The sequence below is a fragment of the Sparus aurata genome, chromosome 10, assembly GCF_900880675.1.
Source record: "Sparus aurata chromosome 10, fSpaAur1.1, whole genome shotgun sequence".
NCBI classification, from domain to species: Eukaryota; Metazoa; Chordata; class Actinopteri; order Spariformes; family Sparidae; genus Sparus; species Sparus aurata.
In genome coordinates, this window is record NC_044196.1 from 24,820,917 (window position 1) to 24,840,344 (window position 19,428).

At 42.6% G+C, this 19,428-nt stretch overlaps 1 long non-coding RNA gene across 1 annotated transcript; it reads left to right on the forward strand.

The window, feature by feature from the left end:
* The first annotated feature begins 18,140 nt into the window (after nt 1–18,140).
* LOC115589244 (uncharacterized) lies at nt 18,141–18,890 on the forward strand. Its single transcript, XR_003985501.1, has 2 exons — nt 18,141–18,548; nt 18,641–18,890. It is a non-coding gene; the product is annotated as an uncharacterized LOC115589244 (long non-coding RNA).
* The last annotated feature ends 538 nt before the right edge of the window (nt 18,891–19,428 follow it).

Consider the following 19,428-nt stretch of genomic DNA (forward strand, 5'->3'; position numbering starts at 1 on the left):
TTGATGTATTCTAACTAGATAGAGAAATTGCTTAATATCTGAAAGAATATCAAAGATGTTAAAGCTTTTTCTTCATCTATCTGTTTTGCTATTAGTTGTGTACATTTAAGTTCTAAGGTGTTTGTTACCCTTTACCATTTACAATAACTTGAGCAAAATATATTAATCCATTAAAAAATGTTTTGACAGTCTTACAGAGTAAAGCTTTAAGCTTCTTAGGGTCCAGCGGCTGGCGTCTCTCTGTAGATGGATCAACCTTGTTGACCCCTCCCGTCAGGTTGGACTTCAGTAGGACATTAATGCTGAACAGGCTCAGGAGAAGGGTGCGGGCCATTCCTTTCACTGTGGGTTGTGCTTTTGCAGTCTCCCAACAATGGGCAGACACTCCGGTGGAGTCATCATTCCCTAGTTGCCTAGTTGCACCTAATTAATTGTAAGAAGGAAAGAAACACAGGAATAAAAACAAAGAAAATCACCAGTGACAGAATGTTTTATGTTTTTAATTGATCATTACAAAAATGTTGGTTTGGGAGATGTGGGTTAAAGTTAAAGGAGATGGTGATTGTAGAGCAACACTGGCAGTGTTGGGAAAGTTCACTTTCTACATGAACTAGTTCAAAGTTCAGTTCATACTTCATAATTCAAAATTTTGAACCAAGTTCACAGTTCCAAAAATGAACTAGTTCATAGTTCTTTTTTTTCAATATGTTGCTGCAAGCTATTATTTTTCTAAATTATTGCCACAGCCCATTTAGAACCACAGACAGCAATTGTTCTATCAGTTTTAACACTGAAACTGCAGCTCTCCCACAATATACTGCAAAGAAGGTTGTCCAGCTGCGGCTGGGAGATGAAGACAACGGAGCTGCTACTGTACACCGTTAATGTGATTTTGGTGGTAGAGGATCTGTTTTGGCTCGCTGTTGCCCTGTCTTTTGATTTTTCATTCACTTGCACAGACCTTGAAAGGCTCGTCGGGTGCTTTAGTACAATGTGCCGTTTCAGGTTCGCTGTTGACGTTGTTGATGTATGGAGTTGCTTCTTGAAACCTGGCGGGCAAAGTTTACACAAAAAGGTCAGATTTTTCCCACCTGGATCATGACTGACCTTTTCATAAAATAGTTTTAAGTAATCATACATATCATCATCAATCATAGATGGCGTATTAATGGTGGAGGCATAGTCTGAGGTAGTGCTGCTGCCTTCATTTGTTTTTGCCTCCATGCTTCACATGTTGATGACGCATGCGGCGGTGCAACTCTGTGGTGGCTGGTATTGCCAGTGTTATGTCCGTCCAGGATGAATTAATCTGTGTTCATTTGGTAATGCCTCACTGCATGTTTGGTATGCAGCTGATTCTGTCTGAACTAGTTAAGTTTCGTTTTGACCGAAAGTAAAGCGAGTTGCGTGCACAAAACTCTCGTCCAGCGTCCTTTTAATACACAACAGCCAGATTGGGTGTTTTTTCGCTACCTGATCACGATGTGTTTTAGCCGGTTTTCACCTGGAAGGCTCGGTGGAAATCTGGCACTGTCTTTAACGAAGTTAAACTGTGAGAACGCGCCGTTCACAAACGCCAGAATGAACGCGTTCACCATAACGTTTATCAGGCAGAAATACAGTACGTTCAGTTCACGTTCGCCCAAAATATTAACAAGTTCAAGAACGGTCGTTCATTGAACGCGTTCAGGCACAACACTGAACACTGGCCTCATATTTGCTTTCACCTTCGTAGCTTGAGCTTTCTGTGACCTTGTCCGAAATGAGGGTCTTCACAGCTGCAAAGAGTGATGGAATTTCTGGAAAATATGGCCCACCGAATTTACCACAACAGGACTCTAAACAAGTTGTAAACACATAACATGTAAACAAAAATAAACAAAATACACCTCTGCTCATTTTTGGTGTCTCAGAATGGAAAAAAATGTGTGAGGGGTTCTGAAGTAGCTAGCTAGCTAACAACAGTTAGTCACTAGCTAGCTAGCTATGAGCTAGCTTACGTTCATAGATATCTATAGCTAACGCTAGTGGCCTTTAGCACGCTAGCCGTCTTTAGCACGCTAGCTAACAGTCGCTAATGTTAGCTATGTTAGCGGCCTTTAGCGCGCTAGCTAATGGTCGCTAACAATAGCTAGCTGGCTAAAGGCGAATAACGTAGATAACGTTATCGACCATAAGCTAGCTGGCTAAAGGTCGCCAACTTTAGCTAACAGCCGTTAGTCACGCGAGTCCTGCTTCATTTGAACTTTGAAGCACTGTCCCGGAGATAATAGCCTACAGCGAACGTTACTTGGCCAATAATGCAAAAACCTCAACAGGATAATCCATGATTCATGATTAATGTTGCATGACTAACAAAGTTAAAAAAGAACTAGAAAAATTGCATTTCCTGCGAAAATACAGTGTGAATGCTAAAGGCTGAAGTGATTTTGGAAATCTGCTGAATGTACTGCTGAAAATGCATAAAACTGTAAGACTGGTGAAAAAAAGTTGAAAAGCTGTACAGTAAGAGGGCTGAAAGAGCTTAAAAAGGTGAAAAAAGCTGAAAATCTGCAGATTAAGAGGGCTGGAAGAATGGTGAAAAAAGGCTAAAAAGGTGAAAAGTTAAAAGCTGAAAGAGCTTGAAAAGGTGAAAAAGCTGAGGACGTCAATGCCGGGACAGCGGACGCCGAGAACGGTTAGCGCTGGGAATGCCGGGGGCAGCGGGCGCCGTGACACCAGGGACGCTGTATTTTATGGACAATTACAGACTGTTCAGGCATCACCACAACAGGGGTTTTCCTTTCTATTTTTAGTATTGTTTTAGGTGGTACCATCTCTTTTTATTGTAATAAATCTTTTTTAAATGAATGTTACTCTCTGGATGGCCTTTTAACTCTACTCCCCCCGATTTAGAAGAACCTGTGTGTTTTAAAAGAGTCCTAGGCTCTTATACCTAGGTGGCGTTGTCGGTTTCAAATTAAATTTTGCTGACTCTTGAAAAAACTGTAATGGTTATTGCCCAAATATCTACTGTATATGGTGAGTGAGAGGAGACATGGCTGAACGCGCTCATGTCGTTTTTATTTCTGTAGAGTGAGAAATGAGGGCAGAAAAGCGAGAGACAAATCAGGTACTGTTTGCTCTCCTCCAGAAATGTAGGCTCAAAATTAACATTGCGGCTTATGGGGGAGTTGCTGGAGTGGGAGTTCTTGTCACTTTCTCTGGCTTCTAAATCCAAAACTGTAAGTCCTACATCTGAAATAAGACCATCGGCTGAAAGCCAACAAGATTTCCTACATTTTGTATGGATACATTGTCTATGTCAGCGGTTCCCAAACTTTTTTTGCGGAGCACCCCCTTCTACGTCCCAACCGGGCTGACGCAGGCTCAGTAACAGAAAGCACGATTTTGACATAAATGTTATTTTTTCAGCCGCGTAAAAGAAAAATTGCAGCAGTATTAAATAACCGTGGAGCTAACATCAACATCATCATAACACAACAGTTATGGAAATTAGAACGACAGAACATTGAATTAAATTGCAATGAAGTTACAAACGATCCACAACATTAAAGAGCATGGGCTCAGAAACAGGTATAAATAAATAAAAACGAGGATCAATCTGAAACTTTACAAGTGAGATAAAATTACACACGATCCACAAAATAAGTAACAAAGAGGATGGGCTCAGAATCATAAGATAGGCCTAAATTAAAGAGGAAAAAAGAGGATCCATCTGGAACTTTTCAAGCGCGGCGCAAAAGTCGCTCAGCCTGCAGCAAGAGAGGGAGAGAGAGAGAGAGAGAGAGAGAGACGGGGAGGAGGATGTGTGAGTATTCCCAGTAGGCCTATATTTGTAGCAATGATATCAATACCGACAAAGACTTACCCATATTAATGCAATGGATGGGAGCCAGGTGGACAAGGAGGGAAAGGTGGAAAAGGCGGTGGCGGGAGTAAAAAAAAAAAATTAAAAATCCTCCAAATTTATGTAATGAGCTATGACGTGTCTCGGTGGAAAAGGGGGAAAAGCCATGCGATATTCAATGGGAATGTCTCGCTCTGCTGTCGTCCCTCAGTCAGGTCGGTCCCAGAGAAATTGGGACTCGAAACTCGTCACCTCTCTGATGTGTCTGCAGCTGAGCACTGTGATGCATGTCTCTGTCCCCGGCCGGGAGAGTTATCATACCGTAAATTACCGAATAATAGCCAGGGCGTTTATTTGGGACTAGGTGGCAATGCGTGACAGGAGTTTAGTTCCTTCCTCTCAAAACCCAGGATGAAAATGTCACACACTTCGCCAGCTTCTCGGTGAATTCTCTGGCATCTTTCTGCAAGTGAAGTTGTTGTGGCGGAGGAAACGATTCAGCCGACCAGCACTCGCTGCAAACTCCTCATCTCTGCTGTCACTCACGGTGGCGGACATTTGTTTCGCCTTGATCATCATGCGGGACACTCTCTCATGGCGTGCCCGTTTGCTGATCACCCATCCCCGCATGTTTATCTCCAGCTTCTCGCTAGACTTCTTCCTCCCTCCAGCAGGCAGCCTGGTCCTGCTGCTTTCCTCCTCGGACAGACACTGAAGCTCAGTTTGATTTTTTCACCAATCTCTCACTCTCTAAAATAAATGAATAAAAATAAAATAAAAAACGGCCGTCCATCGGCCCACCGGAAAAAACTCCGGTACTCCCGATGGCCAGTCCACCCCTGCAATAGCAGTTTCTCCAGTGGCTGTGTGTGTGTGTGTGTGTGTGTGTGTGTGTAGGTGTGTGTGTGTGTTATCAAGTTACTGTTCAATGAGTAACTTTCCCTGATCAACGATGTCGGTAAATGGATGGGCTGTGCTACAGCAGTAGTTGCGTGGTGGTGTTTAACGCGGGCCCTTTAAATTTAGAAGCAAGAACGAACAGGGTGACTAAGCGACTTAGGTGGAGTGGACAAGGTGGATTTTACTCTTTGTGCGCTTTCGGTCTGAACGCACAGACACTGTGTAATATTTTTACACCAGACCACCATTACATTTTTCATCTCGCGCACCCCCTGGTGGCGGCTTGCGCACCCCCAGGGGTGCGCGCACCACACTTTGGGAATCCCTGGTCTATGTAAAGTTAAAGATTTGGGATCCAAATCAAGCTGAAGAGAATTCTTTCTCCAGTTTTCCAGCTGCTCTTCACTCTAGCGATGATGTCACGCACTCTAGCTGACGCATTACACACCCATTATAAAATCAGAAGAGGAGCTAAAAATCCTTAAAACTAAAACTGCGACGATTATAAAACTGTAAAAGATTTTAAAAAGCTGAATACATGGTCAATAGTTCAAGGTATTCTGACTCTTTCAGAGTTTGAAAGGTGTCTTTAGCTCAAAGCATGAGGAACAAGAAGAGGTTGAAAGCGGTGAGTTTTGAAGAGGATTTGAAGATTTTCCCATTTACTTTTTTTTTTGGTCATTCAAATTTGTATTTGTTTATATAACATAACTTTACGGACATTTCAAATGTTACAGATATGACATAAATTAATAGTCTGTTTAATTAAGTAAAACATGAGAAATAGATAGATAGGACGAAGAGAAAACCAGACAAAAAAAAGAAAACACTGATAAAAATAAAACACTCATCTTACAACTTAAAGGCAGCCCCCACCCCGGCACCCCTCATGCTTCATACACATTCAAAGCATACATAAATACAATTACATTCAATGTAACTATCCTTCCAACCATGCCTTACACCCCTCTATGGCGTCACACCCCCTATGTAGTTCACAAAGACTTCCCATATCTGACTCATTTTACTTGGAACATTATTAACCCTAGCAATCATCTTTTCAAAGGCAGCAGTCTCTGTCATGAGTTTTAACCATTCCACAAGTTCTGGTTTATGTGGGCTCTTCCACTTGCGTAGTATGAGCCGAAGCTGCAACAATAAAACCAGTTACTGTCACCCAGACCTCTGCTTTGGTAAGGCCTGGTGGCATTAGAGCCTTATCCATTAACAGGCATAATTGTGGGGATTCTGGTAAAGGTCGTTTAAGCCATCCTTCAAGGTTTTTCAGCACCACCTTCCAAAAGGGCAGTACCATAGGACAGTCCCATATAGCATGAAGGAATGTGCCCAACTCCTTATGACATTTCCAGCATTTACTGTCTTGAGTTAATCCCATTTTAAACAGTTTCAGTGGTGTAAAATAATATCTATGTACGATCTTATAGTGGATGAACTTACTCCTTGCATCCCTTGTAGCCCAACCTACATTTGAGATCACATCCTGCCATACATCTTCACCAATCTCACCACCAAAATCCTTTTGCCATATTAATCTCAAGCTTTCACACATTTTTGTTTGAACATTTGACATTTTTCTATACAACAGTGAGGCTGAGTGCAGAGTATGACGACAATTGAGAAATTCTTGAACCTTATTTTCTCCCTCCTTTGCCCATTCTCATCCAAGAGTAGAACTCACACTGCTCCTCAACTGTAAATACTTCCAGAAATCCCCTTTGTTTGTTAGATCATATTGTTCTTTAAAGGTCCAGGGGTCCGTTTCACAAAGCAGGTTTAGTGAAAACTCTGAGTCTGTTAACCCTGAAATGAGGGAAACTCTGAGTTTTCCGTTTCACAAAGGGAGGTAACTCAAACCAGATAAAGAGGGGTAACTCTAGCCTGTTTCACAGAGAGAGGTAACTTAAGCTCTCGGTCAGTTACCATGGTAACATACTCTGTGAACCTAACCTGGTCGGGACCAGGTTTCTCTCAACAAACCTTGAGTTTCTCTCTGTCTCCGCCCTCTTTCAGCCACACACGGTATTTGATTTCCTCATTCATTCAGTCAGCAGGCGAGTTTTGGCGTAGTATAGTTCTCATTGATCATTGCAAAAATCAATCAGTAGGCCTACATTAGAAGTTATATTAGGTGGCGACTATTTTCACTACCATGGCATGTCCTTTTGATAATGATCCCGTGGATGAAGGTGCAGCATTACTGCGCAGAAAATTAAATATTCGTCGGGAGATGATTATCAGACAGTGCATAGATGTTCTTGCATTTCCAGACAATTATCTTTTTGAGCGGTACCGCTTCACGTCACAGTCCATTATTTACATACAAAACCTGATCCGTCCTTACATTTCCAACATTACCAACCGAAGTCATGCTCTCACATCCCAGCAGATATTGTGTGTTGCGCTGCGTTTTTTTGCAAATGGGAGTTTTTTTTATACAACGTCGGAGATGCAGAGCACTTGAGCAAGGCAACTGTATGCAGAGCGGTCAGAAAAGTGTGCCTCGCCCTGAAATGGCTACTACCATCTTTATCATTTTCAGCTCCTCTGCCTCCGTTAGAGGTGGCGGTGCTGGGCCACCACCCGTTTTACGGGCATCTGCTTTCTTTCTGTTGGCTGAGTAGAAGTCTGTTAGTTTAAATAGGCTTAATTATTTAATGATGAGAAGACATTTGTGTGTGAAAACAGTTATGTTGGGGATAAAACAACTGTACAGTCAAACAGCCACTTAATATTTACTTTACAATGTAAAACATGATCAAAATGAGTTACCCCCATGAGATTATGCCGAGGTCTTACCTGTTTGAACAATGTTTTTATGTTTCATCTTAAGCTGCAGCCAAGTGCGCTTCTCCCCCGCGGGATTGCACCTAAATGAAATAAATTAATAGGCAACCACTCAAGTTTCCCCCTGTAATATTATTGTGATTGCAAAGGACTGCATTTAAACTTACGCATTGACCCGAGCACCAATATTCTCCCACGCCGTCTCCCTCTCCTTTGCTGCTGCAGCGGTGTTTCACTTCCCTCTAAAAACGTGCTCAAACTCACCGTATGAGCGCATTAATATTTACAATTTCAGTGGAGTGAAAAACGTAGCCCTCCTCTTCCCCGTTGCCATGGTGACTCGTCAAATCGGGGCTCCATTGATGCTGTCTTTTTATACTTGTGGTGCACGTGCTTAACTCCAGGTTAAACTACTCCGAGTTGATCAAACTAACTCAAATCAGCTGTTCTGGAACCGAAAACTCAGAGTTTCCTATCTCAGAGTAGATCAACTCAGAGTTCAGGGTCAGACTCAGAGTTTGTTGAACCTGCTTTGTGAAACGGACCCCTGAAATGATACAAATGACTGGTCCCTGTAGAGGTCATTGACAACACGTATCCCTTTTGCTAACCATGTACCCCAAAAGCATGTCTTTCTCCCTATACATATTTAAGGGTTATTCCATATAGAAGAATAACCCTGTCTATACTGTGAAATCCCCAAGGTCTTATGTGCTCTTGCCCATGCCCATCGAGAGTGTTATAAGATTAGGTTTTCTTCTTCTGTCTGTCTGTCTGTTTTCTTCTGTGATAATAATTCCACAATATTAAATGGAGCGGCAAGTTCCTTCTCGATCTTAACCCAACTAGGGCTTGACCCATAATCTGTCCAGTGATTTGTTAGCTTGTTCATTTCAAATGCTATGTTATATAATTCCATATTTGGAAGAGCTAGCCCCCCAATATCTTTTGAGGCGCAGAGTTTCCTTAAAGCAATTCTGGGTTTTTTCCCGTTCCATAAGAAGTCTGATATCATACGATTATATTGTTTGAAAATACGGTCAGGGGCGACTGGTATGTATGGGCTAACAGGGCTAAGCCCTCCCTACCTTCTACAGTAAAAATGAAAAAATATTATTAAAAACCTTCGAACATATTTGTTTTAAATTTTGGCTGAACCTAAAGCAACAACAGCACCAAAAAGTGGCAGAAAAAACCCAGGATATATGATATATCTTGGGTTTTTTCCTGTGAATGGGCTAAATGTATTCAGCCCAAGCACAGTAGCAAGCTTCCATTCACTTTTGATTGACAGGTGTCGTGACACGCCCCCATTTGGGCTAAATTCATTCAGCCCAAACTCAGTAGGGTAAGCTTCCATTGACGTTTGATTCACAGGTGCCCTGTCACGCCCCCTTAATATGCTGCCCATTTGGGCTAAATTAATTCAGCCCAAAGGCTGACCTTCGGCCAATCACAGCACGGTAGCAACAGTACAGTGACCTTCGACCTATCACAGCGGGGTAGCAACAGTACAGTGACCTTCGACCTATCACAGCGGGGTAGCAACAGTACAGTGACCTTCAATCTGTCACAGCGCAGTTCTAGTTCGTAGTAGAAGTTGGAGAGCATGAAGAGAGCAACTGAAATATGGCAGGCATTAGCATGAACATGAACGAAGTGGATTATTTACTTTCTAATCAGTGTTCTTTAATGTCTTTGGAGGAAAAGTTAGAAGTGAAGAGATTGGGAGCACATCATCCAAACGATGTAAAAATAACACAAAAGGACAAACGGCAAAATCGTAACTTTTGTGTTACATGGTTTCAGCGAACGGATTGGCTAACGGCAAGTGTAGCGAGAAATTCACTTTTCTGTTTCCCATGTTTGCTGTTTGGAGGAGACACGGCTTGGACCCAACAAGGAATTGTGGATTTGAAACATTTGTCTGACAAAATAAGGAAACATGAATGCAGCACGAGCCACATTGGAAATGCCGTAAAGTTGTCATTGCTGGGTAAAGTAAACATCGCCTGTCAGCTTAATGAGGGTCACCGCATCGCTGTACAGAGACACAACGAGCTGGTAAAAAAAACAGACATTCACTGTCAAGGATTGTGGACTGTATTAAATTTTGTGGGGGACACGAGCTTGCTCTGCGGGGGTCAGACGAATCTCCCACTTCACTCCAGCGGGGCGTGTTTCTGGACCTCGTCGACCAGTTCTCTTTTTTAGACAGCCAATTAGCCGATCACCTGTCAAACAAACAGGTTGCAAAGTACACATCCAAGACCAGCCAAAACGAGTTGCTTGACTGTATGTTAGAGATTTATGGACAAAAACTGGCGGTTGAAATATCGCAGGCATCTTTTGTGGCTGTGCAAGCTGACGAGACAACAGATGTGGCCTGTGTAAACCAGTGCGTGATTGTGCTCAGGTACATCACTGAAGCCTCCATGGTGGTGGAAAGATTCCTCACTTTCTCCCCGTTAGTGGACAGAACTGCGGCGGGACTCGAGACACTGCTGCTGGAGAAGCTGCAGCCATATAAGTTGGAGAACAAAATGATCGCACAGACATATGACGGGGCAGCTGTAATGAGCGGTGCATCATCCGGCCTGCAGGCCAGGTTAAAGGAAACGTTTCCTCACGCACACTTTGTGCACTGCTATGCCCACCAGTTAAACCTCATCATGATGCAGGCCTGCTCATCTCACACACCCGTCAGAATATTTTTTGCCAACGTCTCAGCTTTTGCGACGTTTTTCTCCAAGTCCCCAAAGAGAACTGCAGTCCTGGATGAAGTGTGTGGCAAGAGGATCCCAGCGTCAGGACAGACACGGTGGAACTTTAAAAGCCGCACCGTCCACACCGTGTTTGACCACCAGGACACTTTAAAAGTGTGCTTTGGAAAAATACGGGATGATCAGTCTTGGGACAGCGTGTCAGTCCAACAAGCGCACGGCCTGTCCGCACTTCTGGGGGACGATAGCTTTCTTTTCTTTTTATCTTTTTTCCACTCTGCCCTCATGCATGTAGATATTCTCTACAACATTCTTCAGAAACGGACCACAGATTCTCTCAAAACGAGACAGGCCCTGGAGAATTTTTCGTGCTCCATATCGGAGCTGAAGGACAAGCTGACCACAAACAATATGCCACCCATTGATTTGAAGCGAGACTCCATTTTCCTTCACTGATGTTTATTAACACCGTAGAACTAGAAGTTCAATTAGACAAATAAAAAACAACATCAGATATTATGATGATTACAGAAATAGCATTAACACGGTAGCTAACACCAATAAAAATACAGAGTAATACTGACCACTTTGGCCTGCTCAATCAACGGCAGTTATCCCCCAGTGGCAATCTTCAGAAAACAAATCTTCAGCATACTCAAAATACCTCCTTCTCACAGCCGCAGCAACCAAAGCATCAGCGACGAAGAGCGATGCGGAGAGCCAGCGAAAAACGCCCAATATGAAAGGAAAAAGTACAGCAGCTGTCCGGAATTTAGGAGAAAAAAACTCAAAGCCCAAAGGAAAAGATATGGCCGAGACAGTCTCCATCAGAAACGAGTTATTACTGTCCTTCAAATGTTATTATGAAAATGTTCAAGACAAGAAGAAGGAAGAACTTGCCAGAAGATACAGGGAAGATGGTAGTTTCAGGAGACAACGGAAGACTTGCATCACAAAGAAATATAAGGAAGATGCCACGTTCCGCACCAGACAGAAGGAACACATTACAGATAGATACAAGTCGAATACAGTGTTTCGGAGCAGACAAAAATTTGTCATGTCTCAGAGGTACAACACGGATCCAAACTATAGCCAAAAACAAAAGCAAGATTTCAATCTTAGATATCACAACGATACAGAATTTAAACGTCGTTTTAATCAACGTTGTAACCAGCAGAGAGCAACCAAATTGGCCACAAATGCTGCCTTTAGCATATTTTACAAGATGCAGAGAGCGCTTAGACTGAAGAGAAAATACAGACAAATTGTGCCCCACCACCCCCAGCCCCAGATTAATCCGCTGATGGAAGCAGCCATAGCTGCCTTTCGTGAGTTCATTAGACATGGACCCACATACATTTGCACTGTTTGTCACAGAGCCCTGTTTCCTAATCAGGTCAAAGAATGCAAAAGGCAAAAATATAGTAAACATGCAAAAGTGGCAGCAGCATGCTTGACAGGAAACTATATTCACTTTTGTGACAGTGACTGCTCTACCCCTTGCTCTGTGCCACAAGAGAGACTGCATGAGTGGATATGCTACACCTGCGACAGCCACCTTATCAGAGGACGCATACCACCCATGGCAGTCATAAACAATTTGGAGTTGGCGCCCATCCCCTCAAAATTGGCTGTACTTAATATGCTTGAGAGGCAGCTGATTGCAAAAATCCTGCCATTTGCAAAAATTGTTGCTCTGCCAAAAGGCCAACAGAGAGCAGTCCACGGAGCTGTTGTGTGCGTTCCATCAGAAGTGGAAGCGACCGTCAATAGTCTCCCGAGGCCCAGAGCAGAAGCGCAGCTGCTTCAAGTGAAATTGAAAAGGCACATCAAATACAAAGGTTACCAGCACTTTTACACCGTTAATATGAAGAATGTGCTAGCTGGCCTTGCAACGTTGAAAGAGACGCATTCCGAATATAAAGACGTGTTTATCGATGAGACTGCCACTTTTGACTGTCTGCTCGAAGAAGAGGAGTCCAGACAAGAAGAGGAGCCCATTGACGACGAGGATCCCAGCATCCCAGAGGAAGATAGGGATGTAGATTTGGAGGACATTCTTAAAAGCCAAAACGAGCCGGGACAGTTAGAGGCAGATGAGGAAGATAAGGAGGAGCTGAGACCAGGCCTCTCCCTGGACACTTGCATGCAGCCCCCCGACATTGCACAGGAAATCCTTTCATATGGCGACGGAATATTTAGTGTTGCACCCGCGCAAGGCAACAAACCGGTTGGTTTTTTCACCATACCTAAGTTGGAGGCCATGGCTTTTCCTGTACAATTTCCGACAGGAGAGAACACATTAGACGAAGCTAGAACTGTCTCCCTGTCCCCGAGCCTTTACTTTAATTCTAGGCTCTTTGCTGCAGACACGCGTTTTGCAAGTGACCAGAGTTATCTTTTCTTTGCGCAGTTTGTTACAGAGACTCACCTCGCAACAAATAGTATGTCTATACAAATGCGCAAAGGAAAGTCGAAAACCAAAGACGGACGTCGCATCAACAATGTCATGCTCCAGGACAAGGATGAGGTAGAACGGCTCATTATGAGCCAAGATGCGACCAGGTTCATGCAGCCTCTTAGAGGCACTCCAGCCTATTGGAACAAAACACTTAAAGATGTGCACGCTCAAATTGGAAAGCCAACATTTTTTGCCACGTTCTCCGCTGCTGAGATGAGATGGCCTGAGTTCATAGAGGTCATCAAAGCTCAGCAGGGAGAAGAAGGGCTGTTCTCAGATTTAGATTGGAAAACAAAATGCGACATTTTGAGAAGTAACCCCGTCACAGTAATGCGCATGTTTGAAAAGAGAGTCGAGGCTCTCATGACAAACCTCATCCTCTCTCCTGCACGACCCATTGGTGAAGTAGAAGATTATTTTTATCGCGTTGAGTTCCAAGCCAGGGGAAGCCCGCACATCCACATGCTAATTTGGATTAAAGATTCACCTAAATTTGAAGACGACCCCGATAGTCACATCATGGAATTTATAGATAAATACATTAGTTGCAAAATGCCCGACCCTGACACAGATCCGGAACTCCACAAAATAGTGTCAGAGGTACAGGTGCACAGCAGGAAACATTCAAAGTCCTGTAAGAAGGGAAATGTAGCCTGCAGGTTCGGCTTTCCAAAACTACCGATGGATAAAACATTCATCATCAGGCCCCCCACTATTAATTACCACCAAAAAGAGGATCAAGATGATGCAGACTTCGAAGCGCAAATAGCGGAGCAGAAAAAGGCCCTTGCAGAAAACCAAAAATTGGCTAAGCGAACGCTCCAACCAGTTAGAGATCTGCTTATGGATCCAGGCGCTTCGTTCAGCAGTTTGACAGACTTGCTTTGCCAGTGCAACTTAACTTATGAGCAATACTTCTCCGCCGCGCAGCGCCTGGCAAACAACCATGTCGTGATGCTGAGGCGCCATCCAAATGATTGTTGGGTTAATGCCTACAATCCTGATTTGCTTAGAGCATGGAACACAAACATGGACATCCAGTACGTCATAGACGACTACAGCTGCATCATGTACATGATGTCATATGTAGCGAAACCGGAGCACGAGATGACGGAATTCCTTAAGAACGTCATCAAAGATGTAAAGAAATCTGATGTTAACAAGCGCGACGAAATGAAGCAAATTATGCAGGCCTACTCTAAACACAGAGAGGTCAGCGCTCAGGAGGCCGTAGCCCGTACCTGCAGCTTACGCCTCAAGAAGTGCTCCCGATCCGTGTTGTTTATTCAGACCGACGAGGAAGGTCTGAAAATGAGTCACCCTATGAGTAGACTGGTAGGAATGGAACCCGGATCAGAGGACGTATGGATGTCGGGGTTGCCTGAAAAGTACGTCAACAGACCTCTCACTCGAGAGTTTGAACGTATGTGTCTGGCCGAGTTCGCGTCGGATTACAGGGTACTCTACGGCCAGCAAAGGGAGAGCCCAAATGCCATTTTATTGTTAAATGATCAAGGATTTATTCAAAAACGAACTGTAGGAAAACCAGCAATCATTAGATTTACTCGCTTCTCAGAGGAAAAAACTCCAGAGAAGTTTTATAGAAGATTGTTGAAACTTTATCTCCCACATCGATCCGACGCCGATCTGAGAGATGAAGCGTACCCCACTTATGAAGAGTTTTATAGGTGTAGCGAGAAGTGGGGTACGAGAGTAGAGGTAATAGTGGGGCACAACAAAAAACGTTATGAGGGCCAAGGAAAAAACATGGAAGCTGCGTTTCAACAGCTTCAGGTGTGCGGTCCTCTCGTGAATGCTTGGAACTCTTTTGCGCCCGAAATTGAAGTGGACCGGCTGGAGTGCCTGGCTGAATGCGAACCTCGCGATCAAGATCAAAACGGTGAAGATGTCCCAGAATTCGGCACTAAAAAGGATAAGGGTAGCTCTATGCCTAGAATAGATGCTCCAGAGTTGAGTCCAGACTTTGTTAGGAAAATGTACCAAAGTCTGAACGAAACTCAGGCTTCCGTTTTCTACAGTGTTCGACAGTGGTGCTTTGAACAAGTCTGGGGCCACAATCCAGAACCATTTTATTACTTCCTGTCGGGAGGGGCTGGATGTGGCAAATCGCATGTGATTAAGTGCATTCACCACGAGGCAACGAGAATTCTGCGTGAGCTCCCGAGATTTCGGGACCACGCGGACATGTCCCAACCCGCAGTGCTGCTGACCGCATTTACAGGTACAGCAGCATTTAACATATCAGGCAACACGTTGCACTCCATTCTCAAATTACCAAGGTCCTTGAAGCCACCTTATCAAGGTCTTGGGAATGCACTTGACGAAGTCAGAGCAACACTGGCCAACGCTGAGATTCTCATCATCGATGAGATATCCATGGTCTCTAAAGAGCTATTTGCCTACGTGCATTGGCGATTTCAGCAGATCAGGGGTAATCGGAAGCCATTTGGAGGCATGTCTGTCCTTGCTGTAGGTGACTTTTATCAACTGCCACCCCTTGGTAAAGCCAAGCCACTGTGTGTGTACGAGGAGACCGAGTTTGATCTCTGGAAGGATAACTTCAAAATGGTCACCCTGACAGAGATCATGCGACAGAAAGACGATCGAGCTTTTGCTGAACTCTTGAACCGTCTCAGGGTGAAGCAAAAGGAAGATCCTTTGTTAGATGAAGACAGGCTCTTGCTTACACAGGCAGTGGCTAATAGTCAGCATTGTCCAGGACTGACTCTACACATCTACGCCACAAACAAAGAAGTAGACCGTCACAACGCCGACATCGTAACTGCTTGCTACGAGGATGCGATTGGCATTGCAGCTCGTGATTTTCGAAAAGACCCCAGAACTGGCTGCATGACGTTTGTGTCTGGGGAAATTAAAGGACACAAGCGAGATTTGCCCGACAACATAATGGCTGCTCAAGGAGTACGCGTTATGTTGATCCGAAATTTAGATGTGGAAGATGGCCTTGTGAATGGTACATTTGGAACCATTTCTAACATTGTAATCAGAGAACCAGGAGGCGTGAAGATGATTGGTCTCCTGCTGGACAATCATACAGCAGGACAGAGATTCCGCAAAAAAATTTTAGGTCCCTCAGATAACTCGGTGTACATTGAAAGATCTGAGGAGAACCTAAGTAACAAGAAAGGGGTTGTTCGCCGGCAGTTCCCCATGAAATTTGCTTTTGCTTGTACGGCCCACAAAGTTCAAGGAATGACCATGCCATCGGCGGTCGTGTGTCTGAAGCGTGTTTTTGAACCTGGTATGGCGTACGTCGCGCTCAGCCGTACAACCTCGCTTCAAGGTCTCACCATCCTTGACTTTGATGAGAAAAAAATTTACGCTGACCCCAAGATCAAGACAGCTCTGGAAAGTATGCCTCATGCATCTTTCCAGAGCTGTAGACCATTGTTAACGCTTTTAAAATCTGTACAACAAACTCCAAAGGTTTTGACAATTGTCCACCACAACACGCAGGGTCTGCCATGTCACATGGTGGACCTCAAAGCACATCACGAGCTCCAACGAGCAGATGTGCTTTGCCTTACAGAGACACATTTGTCGGGGTCCTCTGTAGCTGAAATTTTTCAATTGGAGGGGTACACCATGTTCACACGTAGCAGACAGCTGTCTTACAACAGCTGTGTGAACATGGCCAAAAAAGAGGGAGGTGGAGTTGCCATGTACTGTAGAGACATTGTTCAAGCAGAGCCTCGCAGGTACATGCAACAGGTCACTGATTTGGAGTTTGTTGTCCTTAAAATTGAGGCTCCAGTCAAAGTGCTAATAGCGACTGTGTACAAACCGCCAAGTTTTCAACTGGGAGTCTTTCTCCAAAACTTGAAAAACCTCTTGGACTCGTTGGACATGTTAAATCACCAGCCCATCATTGTTTGTGGCGATTTTAATGAGGACCTCCTTTCAAAAGGAAAAAAAAGTATCAAAGATTTGTTTCAGTCCAGAGGTTACACTCAATTAGTAGCAAATTCGACAACAGAAAAGAACACACTGATTGACCACATTTACATTTCACATCCTGATAAATGTCTTCAATCAGGTGTTCTTCAAACGTATTACAGTTACCACAGTCCAGTTTATTGTATTTTGACTGACTAATGGGCTCTCAATTTTTTTCAGGATTTAGTCTTGTTTAGTCTTTAGTGTGTAGTCTTAATGTAATTGTTTTTCATATGTATGTTGTTAAAGTGGCATGTCTTGGCTGGAAATAGTTTAATCTTGTGTAAATGTCTTTATATCTGTATTTATATATTTGTGTATTTATTTTAAAATGGAGTCAGCAATTTTTTTTCATGTCCTTCTTATCATCTCTCGAGATGATGAGAACAACTGGGCCAGTGTGTTAAATGTATTGTAATTAATCATTTTGTAAATACCTTTCAACATTTTTTTTTATATATATTCATTTGTATGTATTTATTGACATTGTTTGTAATATCTTAACTCATGTTCTTCTCATCTATTTAGATGAGAATGGCATGTGTAAGATATAATGTAAGCTGCAATGTAATAGCTAAGCTAATGTAAGTTATTACATTAACTAAGCTAAGCTTACATAAGTTATCATGCAATTATGTAATTTAAGGATGTATGTTTAATGAATCATTTATTTTGTATGTATTTTTATTTAGTTTTTTAATTCTTTATCTTGTAATGTAATTGTATTTTTTATTGTATGGGTTTTTTTTTCCTTTTTCTTTTTTTCTGCTGGGTTGTTGTCACTACATTAGCTAAGATAATCTCTTACATTAGCTAAGATTGTCTTAGCTAATGTAAGAGCTACATTAACTAAGATAATCTTAGCCAATGTAGTGCAGGAGTTGCAGGGAGGAAGCTGAACGTCCAGCTGAGATGCAGACCAAGCTGCATGTCAAACCCAGGTCCATCACAAAGTAAGTATGTTTGTTTTTTTTTTTTTTTTTTTTAAGTGATTCACTTGCATTGAGTGATTTAACTCAATGACGATGTCATTGTCTTTCTTGGATGATCCAGTGAGAAGGACCCCCAGAGGACTGCAGCAGATCTCTCTCCAACGAAGACAACAACCCAGAAGAAAATAAGGGAAGTAATATTTCATTAAATTCTCAACTTTCAATTTAAATATTTACATCAGTCTTTGAACTCTGTAACTCATTTATGTCTTTTAAATCTGGCAACATTTATACAGACTACAGGAAGAAGACCTCAGAGGACTGCAGCAACAATAAGGGAAGTAATATTTCATGAAATTCTCAACTTTCACTTCAAATGTTCACATCAGTCTTTGAAATCTGTAACTAATTTATGTCTTAAATCTGGCAACATTTATACAGACTACAGGAAGAAGACCTCCAGAAGACTGCAGCAACAATAAGGGAAGTAATATTTTTGTAAAATGTTTACATTTTCTTGTCAAATGTTTACATCAATCTTTGGAACCTGTAACTAATTAATGTCCTTTAAATCTACCAACAGTGATCCAGGAAGAAGACCTCCAGAGGACTGCAGCAAAATAAGGGAAGTAATATTGTTTTCTCTTCAAATGTTTATGCGATGATTTAAACTAATTCATGTCTCTTTAAATTCAGCAACAGTGATCCAGGAAGAAGACCTCCAGAGGACTGCAGCAAAATAAGGGAAGTAATATTGTTTTCTCTTCAAATGTTTATGCGATGATTTTAAACTAATTCATGTCTCTTTTTAAATTCAGCAACAGTGATCCAGGAAGAAGACTGCCAGAGGACTGCAGCAGCTCACTCTCCACTGAAGACGTCAACCCAGCAGCAGAGAAGTAAGGGACATTTAACATTGTATCTTCATTGATTAAGTGCTTAGAGAACACTTCCAACCTACCTGACTAAATGAATGTGTTTAATATTTTAGGAAGAACAACAACTCACAGACTCAGGATGAAGACCTCCAGGAAGAAGGCCTCTGCTTTTTTTTTTGTGGAGAAAAATAAATGTTATCTCTGTTACAAGATGTCAGTGTATGCCTGTTGAATTATTATTAATTATGTTCCAAGTTTAGTTTTCCTTTGTAACAAGGACCATAGATGAAGACGCTGAGAATGAATGGTAGGTGGTGAAATGAATACATTGTAGCATTGCATTGTAGTATCATGGTATCATATTAAAGCATTGGCAATCCTCATTTCCCGTTGACAATGGAGCTGGGGGAAAAAAAATGAATCTTTGTTTTTCAAAGGTCGACATCTCTGGCATACTTTGACCGAGACACACCATTGAAACTTTAAAATGTAGATAAAAGTCCAAATTATCAACGTGGGATTCAACTTTTGCTGTAGCTTTCATAGTTTTTTCGTCACGGGGCAAAGCGCACAGCCCACTCTCGCGATTTCCCGGCGGGGAATTGTCTAGTTGCCATTGTTATTGTTATTATTATCATTATTATTGTTAATACTTGTTCTGTAATCCTCTCTCTCTCTCTCTCTCTGGTTCACACTATTGCCAAAGCATGGCAATATTGTGAACCAGAGAGAGAGAGAGAGAGAGAGAGATATTTTCGGGATCAGGCCATTCTTATATGTCTCCCCAGTGTTGCCATAGAGCACTTCCTAAGTAATAAGCAAGTAATTTCCCCCTGGGATTATTAAAGTATTTGTGATTCTGATTCTGATTCTGCTTCTGATTCTATAACAAAGCATACAC